Source organism: Pristiophorus japonicus, chromosome 19 (assembly GCF_044704955.1).
Source record: "Pristiophorus japonicus isolate sPriJap1 chromosome 19, sPriJap1.hap1, whole genome shotgun sequence".
NCBI lineage: Eukaryota > Metazoa > Chordata > Chondrichthyes > Pristiophoridae > Pristiophorus > Pristiophorus japonicus.
The window spans coordinates 88,592,333-88,607,121 of NC_091995.1; the positions used below are offsets into that span (position 1 = coordinate 88,592,333).

General features: G+C 49.1%; 1 protein-coding gene across 4 annotated transcripts in view; it reads left to right on the forward strand.

Annotated features, from left to right (window-relative positions):
- Window positions 1–6,264: 6,264 nt before the first annotated feature.
- The window catches only part of LOC139230028 (oxysterols receptor LXR-beta-like), a 79,660-nt gene continuing 71,135 nt past the window's right edge, over window positions 6,265–14,789 (forward strand). The window contains exons 1-3 of one of the 4 annotated variants that reach the window (XR_011587883.1): window positions 6,265–6,300; window positions 7,645–7,697; window positions 9,003–9,970. The gene's annotated coding sequence lies outside the window, so the exon portion shown is untranslated. Of the gene's footprint in view, window positions 6,301–6,392; window positions 6,914–7,644; window positions 7,698–8,025; window positions 8,903–9,002; window positions 9,971–14,789 lie in introns of those variants that run through there. The other 3 variants (XR_011587882.1, XR_011587884.1, XM_070861767.1) reach the window with 3 other exon arrangements.

Sequence of the window (14,789 nt, forward strand, 5' to 3'; positions counted from 1 at the left end):
CTTGTTGCTGTCTGTGGCAGCTTGCTGTGCGCAAATTGGCTGCCCCGTTTCCTACATTACAACAGTGACTGCACTTTAAAAAGTACTTCATTGGCTGTAAAGCGCTTTGGGACGTCCTGAGGTTGTGAAAGGGTGCTACGGAAGCAGTGCCTAAAAGCCGGAACCCTAGGATTCCGGGCTTTTCCGGACTTTCGATTTGCTTTCTGACGTGGCGAATCCTGGAAACACCCGAGCCCAGGTTCGGGTATTCTGTACGCCCTGTACAGTTGGCACAAGACTTCCCTGCTTTTATACTCCATCCCCCTTGTAGTAAAGGCCAACATTCCATTTGCCTTTCTAATTACTCGCTGTACCTGCACGCTAACTTTTTATGTTTCATGTATGAGGGCTCCCAGATGCCTCTGCATTTTGTAGTCTCTCTCCATTTAAATAATATTCTGCTTTGCTATTCTTCCGATCAAAGTGGATAACCTCACATTTTCCCACATTATACTCTACATCTGACAAATTTCTGCCCACTCGCTGAGCCTGTCTGTATCCCTTTTGCAGATTTGTTGCATCCTCCTCACAACTTGCTTTCCCACCTATCGTTGCATCGTCAGCAGGTTTGGCCACAATTCACTCAGTCCCTTCATCTAAGTAATTAATATAGATTGTAAATAGTTGACACCTCGTTCCTGAAGCTATTTCTCATGCACGCAGGAAGATTTCATGCTTGATCCATGCTGAGTTAGTGGCTGACCTTGCTAGATCAAAGAGACATATTCCACCTAATTTTGTTTTATTCGTTCAAAGGATCTGGGCGTCACCGACAAGGCAGGCATTTATTGCCCATCCCTAATTGGCCTGGTGGTGTTGGTGAGCCGCCGCCTTGAACCGCTGCAGTCCCGTGTGGTGAGGGAGGGAGTTCCAGGATTCTGACCCAGCGACGATAAAGGAATGGCCGATATATTTCCAAGTCAGGATGGTGTGTGACTTGGAGGGGAATGTGGAGGTGGTGGTGTTCCCATGCGCCTGCTGCCCTTGTCCTTCTTGGTGGTAGATCACCCCCACTGTGCTCGCTGACCCACTTTGGCTCCCGGTTAGGCAACGCCTCGAATTCAAAATTCTCATCCTTGTTTTCAAATCCCTCCATGGCCCTCGCCCCCTCCCTAGCTCTGATATCTCCTCCAGCCCCACAACCCAACCGACATGTCTGCCGTCCTCTAATTCTGCCCTCTTGAGCATCCCTGATTATAATCGCTCAACCATCGGTGGCCATGCCTTCTGTTGCCTGGGCCCCAAGCTCTGGAACTCCCTCCCTAAACCTCTCCGCCTCTCTCTCCTCCTTTAAGACGCTCCTTAAAACCTACCTCTTTGACCAAGCTTTTGGTCACTGTGGTGTATGAAATGATACAATGAACTCCATACTGTGAGCCAGTGACTAGGTGTAACCTGGTCAGTCTTTACTGGCATCCAGAAGTGAAGATACAAAAGTGAAGTTCAGATTATATACCGGGCCCAGCACGAGGGTACCTATGACCCTAGGACCTCTGACGATAGTGCCCCCTTTTGGTGGGCAGACTTTATGTACATACATTACAGTCACCTGCCGTAATTTCTCCTTATGTGGCTCGGTGTCAAATTTCTTCTCTTATAACACTCCTGTGAAGCGCCTTGGGACGTTTCACTACGTTAAAGGTGCTTTATAAATACACGTTGTTGTTGTAGAGGTCGCGGGTTTGGGAGGTGCTGTCGAAGAAGCCTTGGCGAGTTGCTGCAGTGCACCTTGTGGACGTGTACGTGTGTATTCAGCCAGACAGGACAAGGTTGGGATGGCCTGATGCGAGGTAGGAGGAGCATTGGCCAGTGGCCCATAGAACGGTACCCCAGTGTGTCGCCAACTTCAGGGGACATGGAGCAACAGGGAAAAGTGGGTGGGAAACTTGGAGGAGTAAGGAAGGCAATGAAAGAGACTTCAAAGGGACCCATTCAAACTCCAGGCAAGAAGGAAAACAAGCTTTTTTTAAATAACCGTGAATGGACTGGGTGCGGTACATGTAATTATAAGCTCGGAAAAGCTCAGTAAATGGATAATTACAGAGACAAAACTAAAAAAAAAAGTATCCCAGAAGTGCTACATGTTTAAGTGCATCTCATGGATAGGGCTGATCATAGATGGACCTTCCCCTTTAAGGAAATATTTTTTTGATGATTGGCTCCACCGGTACATACAGATGGATTCAATTCATTCTCTTCATCTATGCAGCAACTAATTAAAGGGAAAGTGTACGTTACTGAAACTGCCATGTGTTTTCTTTTAAATTTGTTCCTTGGATGTGGGCATCGCTGACAAGGCCGGCATTTATTGCCCATCCCTAACCACCCTTGAGAAGGTGGTGAGCCGCCTTCTGGAACCGCTGCAGTCCCGTGCGGTGAAGGTGCTCCCACAGTGCTGTTAGGGAGGGAGTTTGGATTTTGACCCAGCGACGATGAAGGAACGGCCGATATATTTCCAAGGCAGGACGGTGTGTGACTTGGAGGGGAACGTGGAGGTGCTGGTGTTCCCATGCGCCTGCTGCCCTTGTCCTTCAAGAGGCCGCAGGTTTGGGAGGTGCTGCCGAAGAAGCCTTGGCGAGTTGCTGCAGTGCATCTTGTAGACGGTGCACACTGCAGCCAGGGGGCGCCGGTGGTGGAGGGAGTGAATGTTGAAGGTGGTGGATGGGGTGTCGATCAAGCGGACTGCTTTGTCCTGGATGGTTATTGAGGGTTTTTAGAGCTGCGGCTCATCCAGGCAAGTGGAGAGTATTCCCTCACACTCCTGACTTGTGCCCAGTAGATGGTGGAGAGGCTTTGGGGAGTCAGGAGGTGAGACACTCGCCGCAGAATACCCAGCCTCTGACCCGCTCTTGTTGCCACAGTATTTATGTGGCTGGTCCAGTTAAGTTTCTGGTCAATGGTGATGGTGGGGGATTCGGCGATGGTAATGCCGTTGAATATCAAGGGACAATGGTTAGACTCTCGCTTGTCGGAGATAGCCATTGTGTGATGCGAATGTTACTTGCCACTTATCAGCCCAAGCTTGAATGTCGTCCTGGTCTTGCTGCACGTGGGCACGGACTGCTCTATTACCTGAGCCTTGACAGTGAGTGCTGGGAAGTTATTTGACTGCAGGCAGCGTCACAGCTGAACCCATTCTTACTTTGTTCAATGTCTACATTGACTCTGAGTCAGAAGGTTGTGGGTTCAAACCCCACTCCAGAGACTTGAGCACAAAAATCTAGGCTGACACTCCAGTGCAGTGCTGAGGGAGCGCTGCACTGTCGGAAGTGCCGTCTTTCGGATGAGATGTTAAACCGAGGCCCCATCTACTCTCTCAGGTGGATGTAACAAATCCCGCGGCACTATTTTGAAGAAGAGCAGGGGAGTTATCCCTGGTGTCCTGGGGCCAATATTTATCCCTCAATCAACACTACTGAAAGAGTTTATCTGATCATTATCACGTTGCTGTTTGTGGGAGCTTGCTGTGCGCAATTTGGCTCCCGCATTTCCTGCATTACAACAGCGACTGCACTCCAAAAGTACTTCATTGGCTGTAGTGTGCTTCGGGACGTCAGATGGTCGTGAAAGGCGCTATATAAATGCAAGTCTTTTTCTTTTTCTTTTACACAAAAGCAGGGGGCGATGGATAGTGATCAGAAATTAGATTCCCAGCTGATAGTCTCCCTCCCTAACGGAGAGATGGAGATGAAAATTGCAAGTGCCCCAAATAGCTGTCTGACTCAGCGCAGATTACAGTTCAAGCCTAGGATTCTACAGCTCGATATGTTCCTTAGCAACAACAACAACAACTTTTATTTATATAGCACCTTTAACGTAATAAAATGCCCCAAGGCACTTCACAGCGGTGTTATAAGACAAAACAAATAAATTTGACACTGAGCCACATAAGAAGAAATTACAGCAGAAAGATGTAGTTTTAAGGAGCATCTTAAAGGAGGAGAGAGAGGTAGAGAGGCAGAGAGGTTTAGGGAGGGAGTTCCAGAGTGTGGGGCCCAGGCAACAGAAGGCACGGCCACCAATGGTTGAGCGATTATATTCAGGGATGCTCAAGAGGGCAGAATTAGAGGGGCGCAGACATCTCGGGGGGTTGTGGGGCTGGAGGAGATACCAGAGATAGGGAGGGGCAAGGCCATGGAGGGATTTTTAAACAAGGATGAGAATTTTGCAATTGAGGCGTTGCTTAACCGGGAGCCAAAGTAGGTCAGCGAGCACAGGGGGTGATGGGCCAGCTCCGTTGGGCTGGCCACATTGTCCGCATGCCTGACACAAAGCAAGCGCTCTACTCGGAACTCCTACACGGCAAGCGAGCCCCAGGTGGGCAGAGGAAATGTTTCAAGGACACTCTCAAAGCCTCCCTGGTAAAATGTAACATCCTCACTGACACCTGGGAGTCCCTGGCCAAGTGGAAGAAGAGCATCTGGTAGGGCGCTGAGCACCTCGAGTCTCGTCGCCGAGAGCGTGCAGAAATCAAGCGCAGGCAGCGGAAGGAGCGTGCGGCAAACCTGTCCCACCCACCCCCTTCCCTCAACCACTGTCTGTCCCACCTGTGACAGAGACTGTAATTCCCATATTGGACTGTTCAGTCACCTGAGAACTCACTTTTAGAGTGGAAGCAAGTCTTCCTCGATTTCGGGGGACTGCCTATGATGATGATGATGGGTGATTGGGACTTGGTCAGATAAGCTCGCTCAACAATTGGGGGAGTTGGGCTGCTCTGGGTCCCTTGGAGCAGGAATTTTCTGTTGCAATTCCTCTCGTACAGTTGCGTGGCAGTGGCACCATGAAGAGATGTTGCTACCGACAGCTACTTCCTGATTTGGCTCCTGAATGGTCTGTGTCTAATTTTAAGATGACGTCCCCTTTTGCCCCTCGCTATGTCCCCTCGACACTCACTCTCACAGAATCGCAACACAGCACAGAAGGAGGTCATTCGGCCCATCGAGTCCACGATGGCTCTTTCAAAGAGCAATCAGGTTAGTCGTTCCCCCCAGATCTCCTACTCTCTCCCCAGATCCCTGCAATTTTTTCTCTGCCAAGTATTTATCCAATTCCCTTCTGAAGGCCACTATTGAATCTGTATCCACCACACTATCAGGCAGTGCGTTCCAAATCCTAACCACTCGATAGGTTAAAAATGTTTTTCCGTCCAGGGTTATATGTGAACGGATGCATCATCACCCCGCAAACCAAATTTTAATTTGATTTAAGTTTCTGGTAAAAAGTTAATTGGTTTAATTATCGGCTTTAGTGCCCCCCGGTTAATAAGGGAACACTTGATTATGGTTTTACACAAAAATAGTTGTATGTGAATGGATATTTGCTGCTATGTGTAAAACTGTACCCTTGAAGAACGAGCAGCTTCAGGATAGCAGGATATTAATGTGACATTTGCATCAGCAAGTGGCTCAGCGGGCAACACACTTTCCTCTGAGGCAGAGATTGTGGGTTCAAGTCTCACTCCAGAGACTTGTGCACAAAAATCTAGGCTGATACTCCCAGTGTAGTACTGAGAGAGTGCTACACCGTTGGAGGTGCTGCCGCCTTTCGGATGAGACATTAAACCATGGCTTTTTCTGCTCTCTCAGATGGACGTGAAAATAGATGCAGGAGTAGGCCATTTGGCCCTTTGAGCCTGCACCACCATTCAATAAGATCCCATGGCACTATTTTGAAGAAGAGCAGGGGAGTTATCCACGGTGTCCTGGACCAATATTTATCCCTCAATCAACATCACAAAAAAAATAGATTATCTGGTCATTATCACATTGCTGTTTGTGGGAGCTTGCTGTGCGCAGATTGGCTACCGCATTTCACACATTACAACTACACTCCAGAAGTACAACTACACTCCAGAAGTACTTCATTGGCTGTAAAGCGCTTTGAGACGTCCGGTGGTCGTGAAAGGCGCTATATAAATGCAAGTCTTTCTGTCTTCGATTTTTGGACACTGTCCTTTTAAGACCGAGTTTGAGTGACATTTCCAAGCCCTGAGAGGCGTGGCTAACAACATGCGGTAGAACTAAACTAAACTTTTATTTTTTGCAAATTCAAATGTGAATAATTTTAAGAATCTTCCTGCAATAAATCACCACGAGTCTGGCGGTTTATAAAACAAGGAATCTGCGCTCAGTGTGAGCGCTGGCGCGTTTCTGAACAGCTGGAAGCGGGTCCTGGGGCCGGGCTATAAAAGAGCTGCAGGAGGAGATTCCGGTCTCTTGTGTGTCCGGGCCCAGGGGGTGTAGGTTAGTGCGGAGCGGGGTGAGTCCGGGCCGGGACCGCGTGGGCTGGCTGGGGGAAGGGGAGCTGGAATTGGCAAAGGGAGAGAGTATAATACAGGGGGAGGGGGTAATGCGAGGGGAGAGAGGGGCGGCGGCTGTGCTAGGAGCCGGGCTGCGGGGAGTGGCCGATACAATGTGGCGGCCCCGAGTGTAACAATGTAGCGGCCCCGAGTGTAACAATGTAGCCCAGTGTTTGCGGCGGATTAAAGGCGCCGCTCCATCCGCTGGTGAGCCGGGATTCAGCGGGAGGCTGCCCCTTTTGGTGGAGGGGAGGGAAGCTGTGAGACGGGCCGGAGATGTCAGTGTCCGGAAGGACAGTTACCGCGGGCAGTCACTGCCCCTCACCCTGGGAGCGGGCTGTCCCGCGGTAACACTGTTCCCGACACTGACATCCCGCACTGTCCTCACCCCGCTCATTGCACCGGGGGAGGGAGGCCGTGTGGGCTCTCTTCTTCTTTCCCCCTTTTCCTTTTTTCTCTCCCGCCACGTGCCCCACTTTTTATATTTCAAGTGACTGCACTGCAAAAAAAAATGCTTCATTGGCTGTAAAACACTTGGAGACATCCGGTGGTTGTGGAAGGCACTATATAAATGTAAGTTTCTCTTTCCTTTTTCTGTCTGTGTTGCTCGGGGATGGCCCGCGGTGCTGTAGTGTTTGGATTGTGAAGCCTGCGCTTACTGGGAACAGGAGGGGGCCATTCAGCCCCTCGGGCCTGTTTCTGCCTTGCAGTTTAGATCTCCATTTACCCGCCTTGGCTTCAACATCCTTCCATCCCCCTTGCCCAACAAAAGTCTTGAACATGTCCCCCTGCAGCCTTTTTGGAGTGTGGGGGGGGGGGGTGGGGAGAGAAAGAGGAGGGAGTGTTCCATATTTCTACTATCCTTCGTGTGAAAAGTGCTTCCTGAATGGTCTTGCTCTAATTTTGCGATGTCTCCTTGTTCTTGATTCCCCCCCCCCCAGCTTAGGAACTGCTTCCTCTAGTATCGTTTCAGTTCTTTTTTGATTTTAAACCCCCTCTCAGACCATCTCCCAATCTAATGCAGTTGAGGAATGCAAGCCAAGTTTATGTAACCTGTCTTTGTAATTTAACTTTCTGGTATCATATCTCTGTTTTATGATCTGTACAAAAGGGAGAACTATTAGAATTCTATAGGTGGGCCTTTTGCTGGTTTAAAAGCTTTGTTTCAAGTTAATGTTTTAAATTGGGTGGATTTGAATGTGTTCTCATGTATTTACTTGTTTTAAGGTGCTTTGCCACATGTCGAGTTTTTATATTTTCTAAATACAATTACCATTGACTGACTTATTTTGTCTGCTTCCCAGGTTGCTATGGAAAACCACCTGGACTGTAGGACTTGCAACAGTCACTCTTTACTGTAAGTGTTTGGGCTCACTTTGTACATCTCGATTGCTTCTGGCACAGGCACAATGGGCCAAAGAGTCTCCCTCTGAATTGAGATTAGTTGCATTGTAGGTAGCTTCTTACTGGTGTTCCACCTACCACCCCTGAAGATCCCATGAGTTTAACCTTCTGGTACCTCCCATTCATGGGCTGTTCAACCATGGGGGGGGGGGGGAAATCACTATTGAGCCTAATTTGTCCACTACTTGCAAATTTATTTTTCTTTTTGGCCACCCCTTCCCCCCTCCTGCCTATACATTTACTGATGGTAAATCCAAATTGTCTTTCTCCTCACCCTCTAGCTGTGTGATCACCTGGGGCAAGAGGTGTAGGAGGAGATGACATGTATGAAGCTGAATGGCCTGTTTCTGTGCTGTAAATTGTATTTTTCAATACTGAGAAACTCCCCTGCGACCTCCCTTGGACGATTGGAACCAGTGCAGGAGATTCACATGGATGCAGTGTTTTTAAGCCACTTGACCATCTGTACTATCTGCCTCACCAGCCATGTTCCCTCTAAGATGCACAATCGCCCAGTCTGCTAGTTCCGTGCAGCCCACGGCCGGCTTTGTCCAATGTTGACGTTTACGCATGCATGAAACAGAATGGACTGCGCAGCCCCTTTAAAAAGGCCACGTACCCTCCCCCCAAAAAAGTTGGGAACGTTGCCTGCCAGGTATATCTAACACCTTGCTGTTCCGTGGCTATCCTGTGCTTGTATATCTAGACCACAATTTTCATGGGAACCACTGAACATAATAGGAGCAGGAGTAGGCCATTTGGCCCCTCAAGCCTGCTCTGCCATGCAATAAGATCACATCTGATCTGATCTTGGCCTCAACTCCACTTCCCTGCCCCCCTCCCCATAACCTTTGACCTCCATCACTGGGTGGGCAAGTTGACCTCTGCCAGAGGGGAAACTGGTCAAAGCTGTGGGCTTTAGATTAGTTGATTGGGGGAGATTGATGCAATAAAACTATTTAGTAGCCTTACATAGTCCCTGTCTTTATAAACCATGAAACTGTGAGCACTGGTGGTGGTGGTCAATCACTGCCCTGGGTTTTTGTGGGGGGAGGGGGTCTCCCAGCTTTTGCCAATGATGATTAGCACTGGGCTATGAGTGTCGCTGATTCGAAAAGTGCCCCTGCTGAGTTGACATCTCCGCAGCCCTGAGGTAGAGCTTGGGAGGCTCCTGGTAAAGGGGGGGACTTGTGGGGCTGGTTTATTACTGAATTTTACCCATGTTCTGGTTCATAACAGAATTTAATTTCTGCACTAGGTGTGATGTCAACCCTGAAGACCGGTTTTGCATCTGAGCGGAGGACCTGTTTCCCCAGGTGGCATGGGACTGACTTTTATACCTGTTGAGGATGTATGTTTTTTTGAGGGGATGGGGGAGGGAGTGGTTGAGAGGAGAAGTTGCGCACAAGTCTATAATAATATCCTCGCTTCCAGGTGAGATGGAGTGTGTCCGTTTCAGCATCTGCCCTCTGCACTCACGGGTTGTATTGCAAAAATGAGCAACGTGGATGGCATTCTGTTCAACAGAGCGCCTTCATCATTCCTGCTGCCCTTGGACCGGCCTGTGTCCTCTGCAAACTGGAACAAGCCCTCTCTCTCGATCTATTGCGGAGGGGAGTCCTATCCCTTTAACTGGGCCTGGTTTCAAACCCAGCCGAGTTTAATTTGTAGGTGAATATGCTCATCCTTCCCCAAGGCTGCACGTCACCTGCTCCTGCCTCTGTGCAGCTGTGACTACTTGTACCTTGTGTGTGATTCCCTCAGGTGTCTGACCTTTATCTTTTGCTGTAATTATGTCAACATAAGAAATAGCAGGAGTAGGCCTTATGGCCCCTTGAGCCTGCTCCACCATTCAATAAGATCATGGCTGATTGTTGACTTCATCTCCTTTCCTGCCTGATCCCCATATCCCTTGATTCCCCTAGACTCTCAAAATCTGTTTCTCAGCCCTGAAAATATATTCTGGGACTGAGCCTCCATGGCCCTCTGGGATGGAGAATTCCAAAGATTCACCATCCTCGAGTGAAGAAATTCCTCCAGCTCGGTCTTAAATGGCCAACCCCTTATCCTGAGACTATGCCTCCTGGTTCTAGACTCCAACCCAGAGGAAACAACCTCCCAGCATCCACCCTGTCAATCCCCTTCAGTTCAGAATCTTGTGTATTTCAATGTCAAATCATGTATGATTATTATCTGTTATTTAATAAAGAGCTTTTTAAAAACAAATGGTGGTCCATCTCTTGGTAAATGGTATTGACGACATTGCGATCAATTGTTACACGGATCTGTGAAGGGAGGGACTGGTTAATCAGGCAATGGAACACATGATCTGAAGGTTTAAAAAGAAAGACTTGCACCTTTATATAGCACCTTTCACAGCCACTGAACGTCCCAAAATACCTCAGTCAATGAAGTACTTTTTTTTGCAAGTGTAGTCACTTGTAATGTGGGGGAAAGCTAGTAAGAGGGGTGGGGCCGATTAGGACCAAAAAGGAAACCCATGTATGAAGGCAGAGGGTATAGCTGAGGGACTAAATGAGTACTTTGCATCGGCCTTCACCAAGCGAGAGGATGCTGCCATACAGTGAAGGAGGTGGGTAGTGGAGATACTTGATAGGGTATTGGAAAGGCTGGCTCTACATAAAGTAGATGCATGTTGATTGGGGGGGGTAAATATTGGACAGGACACTGGAAAACTGCTCCTTGAAATAGTGCCATGGGATCTTGTGCCCCAGGGCCTCAGTTTGAACACCTCATCGGACAGATGACACCTCCGACAGTGCGGCGCTCCCTCAGCCTAGATTTGTGTGCTTGGGTCTCCTGGAGTGGGACTTGAACCCACAACTTGCAGATGCGATGAAGGCCGGGACTCGAGGCTGTACAGCTTTACTCTGGTATCCTATCGTGCTGCCCCCTACCCCATTAGACAGATTCCCATTGGAACCTGATCTATTCTTGGCCAAGTGTGCAATGGAATTTTCTGTTCATCATCCCTGATTATAATTGCTCCACCAATCAGTGGCTGTGCCTTCTGTTGCCTGGGTCCCAAGCTCTGGAACTCCCTCCCTAAACACCTCTGCCTCGCCAAGTTGCTCTTTAAAATCTGTGGCTGTGAAACCTACCTTATTGACCAAGCTTTTGGCCACCAGTGCTCATTTCTTGTCACTGTTAAAGGTGCTATATAAATACAAGTTGCTAGAATTACAGGATCGTTTCCCTAATTTGCTCTGGGATATGGTAAGGCTGGCATTTATTGCCCTTGAGAAGATGGTGGTGAGCCACCTTCTTGAACCGTTGCAGTCTGTCGTGAAGGTTGTTCCCACAGTGTTAGGGAGGGAGTTCCAGGTTTTTGACCCAGCAACGAAGGAATGGCGATATGTTTCCATGTCGGGATGGTGTGTAACTTGGAGCGGAACGTGAATGTGCTGGTGTTCCCATGCTCCTGCTGCCCCTTGTCCTAGGTGGTGGAGGTCATGGGTTTGGGAGGCGCTGCTGAAGAAGCTGTTGCATTCATTGGGCCACACCTGTAGCTGAAAGGTGCCACCTGTTGGCAGGTTACTGCCAATGCTTCCCACTTGACCAACTGTAATTTAAATTGTGCCCTGGCCTGCAGTGATGTCAGAACTGAGGTGGCTATCAGGAAAGAATGAACAGCCGCCTAGAAAAGAGAAGGCTGAGGGGGTGACCTGACTGAGGTTGTGAAAGGATTTGATGGGGTAGATGTGGGTGTTTCCAATGGGGAAACTAAGGGTCATGCAAGAGTCACTGAAAAATCTAATCAGGAATTCGGGCAAAACCTCTTTACCCAGAGAGTGGTGAGAATGTGGAACTCGCTGCCACGGAGGGGTTGAGGCAAATAATATCGATGCATTTAAGGGGAGGCTAGACAAGCAGAGGAGGGAGAAGGGAATAGAGGGTTATGCTGATAGATTTAGATGAGGAAAGACGGGAGGAGGCTCGAGTGGAGCATAAATGCCGGCATAGACTGGTTGGACCAAATGGCCTGTTTCTGTGCTGTAAATTCTATGTATTGATGTCCAAATGTGCTTTACATCGAGCAGTGAAGATCTGGCTGATGCTCAGTTTGGGTAAGTACAAGAAGAAAGTATTTTGAAGGCGAGAAGTAGCAAGGAAAGGTTATGGTTCAGAAGTGCCCTGCTCTTTGGAAAAGGTGCCGTGGGATCTTTTACTTCCACCTGAGAGCAGACGGGGCCTCGGTTTAACGTCTCATTCAAAAGACGGCACCTCCGACAGTGCGGCGCTCCCTCAGCACTGCACTGGGAGTGTCAGCCTAGATTTATGTGCTCAAGTCCCTGGAGTGGGACTTGAACCCACGACCTAATTGAGGCTCGAGTGCGAGAGCTTGAGACTAGTCTCAGAATAAGGAGCCGCCCGTTTAAAACTGAGATGAGGAATTTCTTCTCTTGAGGGTTGTGAATCTTTGTAATTCTCTGCCCCAGAGAGCTGCAGAGGCTGGGTCATTGAGATAGACAGATTTTTGAACGATAAGGGAGTCGAGGGTTATGGGGAGCGGGCAGGGAAGTGGAGTTGAGGCCAAGATCAGATCAGCCATAATCTTATTGAATGGCGGAACAGCAACTTGTATTTATATAGCGCCTTTAACGTAGTAAAATCTCCCAAGGTGCCTCACAGGAGTGTTTTAAGACAAAACAATAAATTTGACACCGAGCCACAAGAAGAAATTATAGCAGGTAATCAAAAGCCTGGTCAAAGAGGTAGGTCTTAAGGAGCGTCTTAAAGGAGGCAGAGAGGTTTAGGGAGGGAGTTCCAGAGCTTAGGGCCCAGGCAACAGAAGGCACGGCCACCGATGGTGGAGCGATTATAATCAGGGATGCTCGAGAGGGCAGATTTTGAGGAGCGCAGACATCTCGGGGGTGGGATCTGTAGACAGATGAGAATTTTTGAAATCGAGGCGTTGCTTAAGCGGGAGCAGGCTCGAGAGGCCGTAATGCCTACTTGCTGCTCCTAGTTCTTATGTTCTTCGTGTTACCCGCTTGGCTGTAATCTGCTGGGGACATGGGTTGGAACTTGCGGAGGCCGGTGGGAGGCTGCACTGTGGAAAGTCTTGACCTGGCAGCTGCAGATATTGGATGTGAGCGAGCAGCGACAAACCAGCTGTGTTTGGAGTGGTGAGGGGGAGGACGGAATTGGAACAGGCAGCTTTTACCTTGCTGATTGAACTCTGGTTCACGAACAGGGACAGCTGTAGAGTCAATGGTCTTGGTGGAATTGAATTTCCGCAGCTAGGTGCCAATGCTCTTAGCTACCTCGTCAGTGGGGTTGGTGCCAGTCATGACATTTGATGTGAATGCGACCCTCTGCTGCCACTGCCTGCCCGTAGGGTGTAAGTGCACGACACGAGGCTCCCAAAGCAAGCGCTCTACTCCCGCGGAACTCCTTCACGGCAAGCGAGCCCCAAGTGGGCAGAGGAAACATTACAAGGACACCCTCAAAGTCTCCTTGATAAAATGCAACATCCCCACCGACACCTGGGAGTCCCTGGCCAAAGACCAGTCCGCCCTAAGTGGAGGAAGTGCATCCGGGAAGGCGCTGAGCACCTCGGGTCTCATCGCCGAGAGCGTGCATAAATCAAGCGCAGGCAGCGGAAAGAGCGTGCGGCAAACCAGTCCCACCCACCCCTTCCCTCAACGACTATCTGTCCCACCTGTGACAGGGACTGTGGTTCTCATATTGGACTGTTCTGCCACCTAAGGACTCATGTTTAGAGTGGAAGCAAGTTTTCCTCGATTCCGAGGGACTGCCTATGACGATGGGAAAGTGCACCCCAGATTTTATGGTGCCACCTTAATCAGTCTCGATGCAGTCATGTGGATGCCACCTCTTTCCTTGCGGCCCTCTGCATCAATTGATTTGTCTCTCGGTGCCCATTCTTGGTCTGTTGACCTGTGGGAGGGAGGGTGCATTGAGTTGGGGTTCCGATCATTTCCTCCCTTTCTCGGGGGTATTAGCCTTGTTTTTCCTCATTCGTGCAGCGAGTGAAAAGACTCTGTTAAAATTGAATCGCGTCTTGCGGCTTTTATTTCTCTCCAAAGGAAAGTGCCTCGTCTCCTCAGTGCTGAGTGAAATCTGGAGCTTACGAGGAGAGTCAAACATCTGGGGCTTGACAGGGTGGATGCAGAGAGGATGTTTCCACTGATGGGGGAGAGTAGAACTAGAGGGCATGATCTTAGAATAAGGGGCCATCCATTTAAAACTGAGATGAGAAATTTCTTCTCTCAGAGGGTTGTTAATCTGTGGAATTCGCTGCCTCAGAGCGCTGTGGAAGCTGGAACTTTGAATAAATTTAAGACAGAAATAGACAGTTTCTTAAATGATAAGAGGATAAGGGGTTATGGGGAGCGGGCGGGGAAGTGGAGCTGAGTCCATGATCAGATCAGCCATGATCTAATTAAATGGCGGAGCATGCTCGAGGGGTCATATGGCCTACTCCTGCTCCTATTTCTTATGTTCTTATATCCATCTCCTATTTACTCCATTGTTGGGCTGCATATATAGGGGTACAGTACCATAGTGGTTATGATACTTGACTGGTAATCTCAGAGTCCTGGACTAATGATCCGGAGACCCGAGTTCAAATCCCAGCATGGCAGCTGGGAATTTAAATTCAATTAAGTACATCAATATGGAATAAACAGCTAATGTTAGTAATGGTGACCACAAAATGACCAGATTGTCATTAAAAACCCATCTGGTTCACTAATGTCCTTCAAGGAAAGAAATCCGCTGCCTTTACCCGGTCTGGCCTATCAGCATCATCATCATAGGCAGTCCCTCGGAATCGAGGAAGACTTGCTTCCACTCTTAAAGTGAGTCCTTAGGTGGCTGAACAGTCCAATATGAGAGCCATAGTCCCTGTCACAGGTGGGGCCGACAGTGGTTGAGGGAAAGGGTGGGTGGGACAGGTTTGCCGCACGCTCCTTCCGCTGCCTGCGCTTGATTTCTGCACGCTCTCGGCGACGAGACTCGAGGTGCTCAGCGCCCTCCCGGATGCACTTCCTCCACT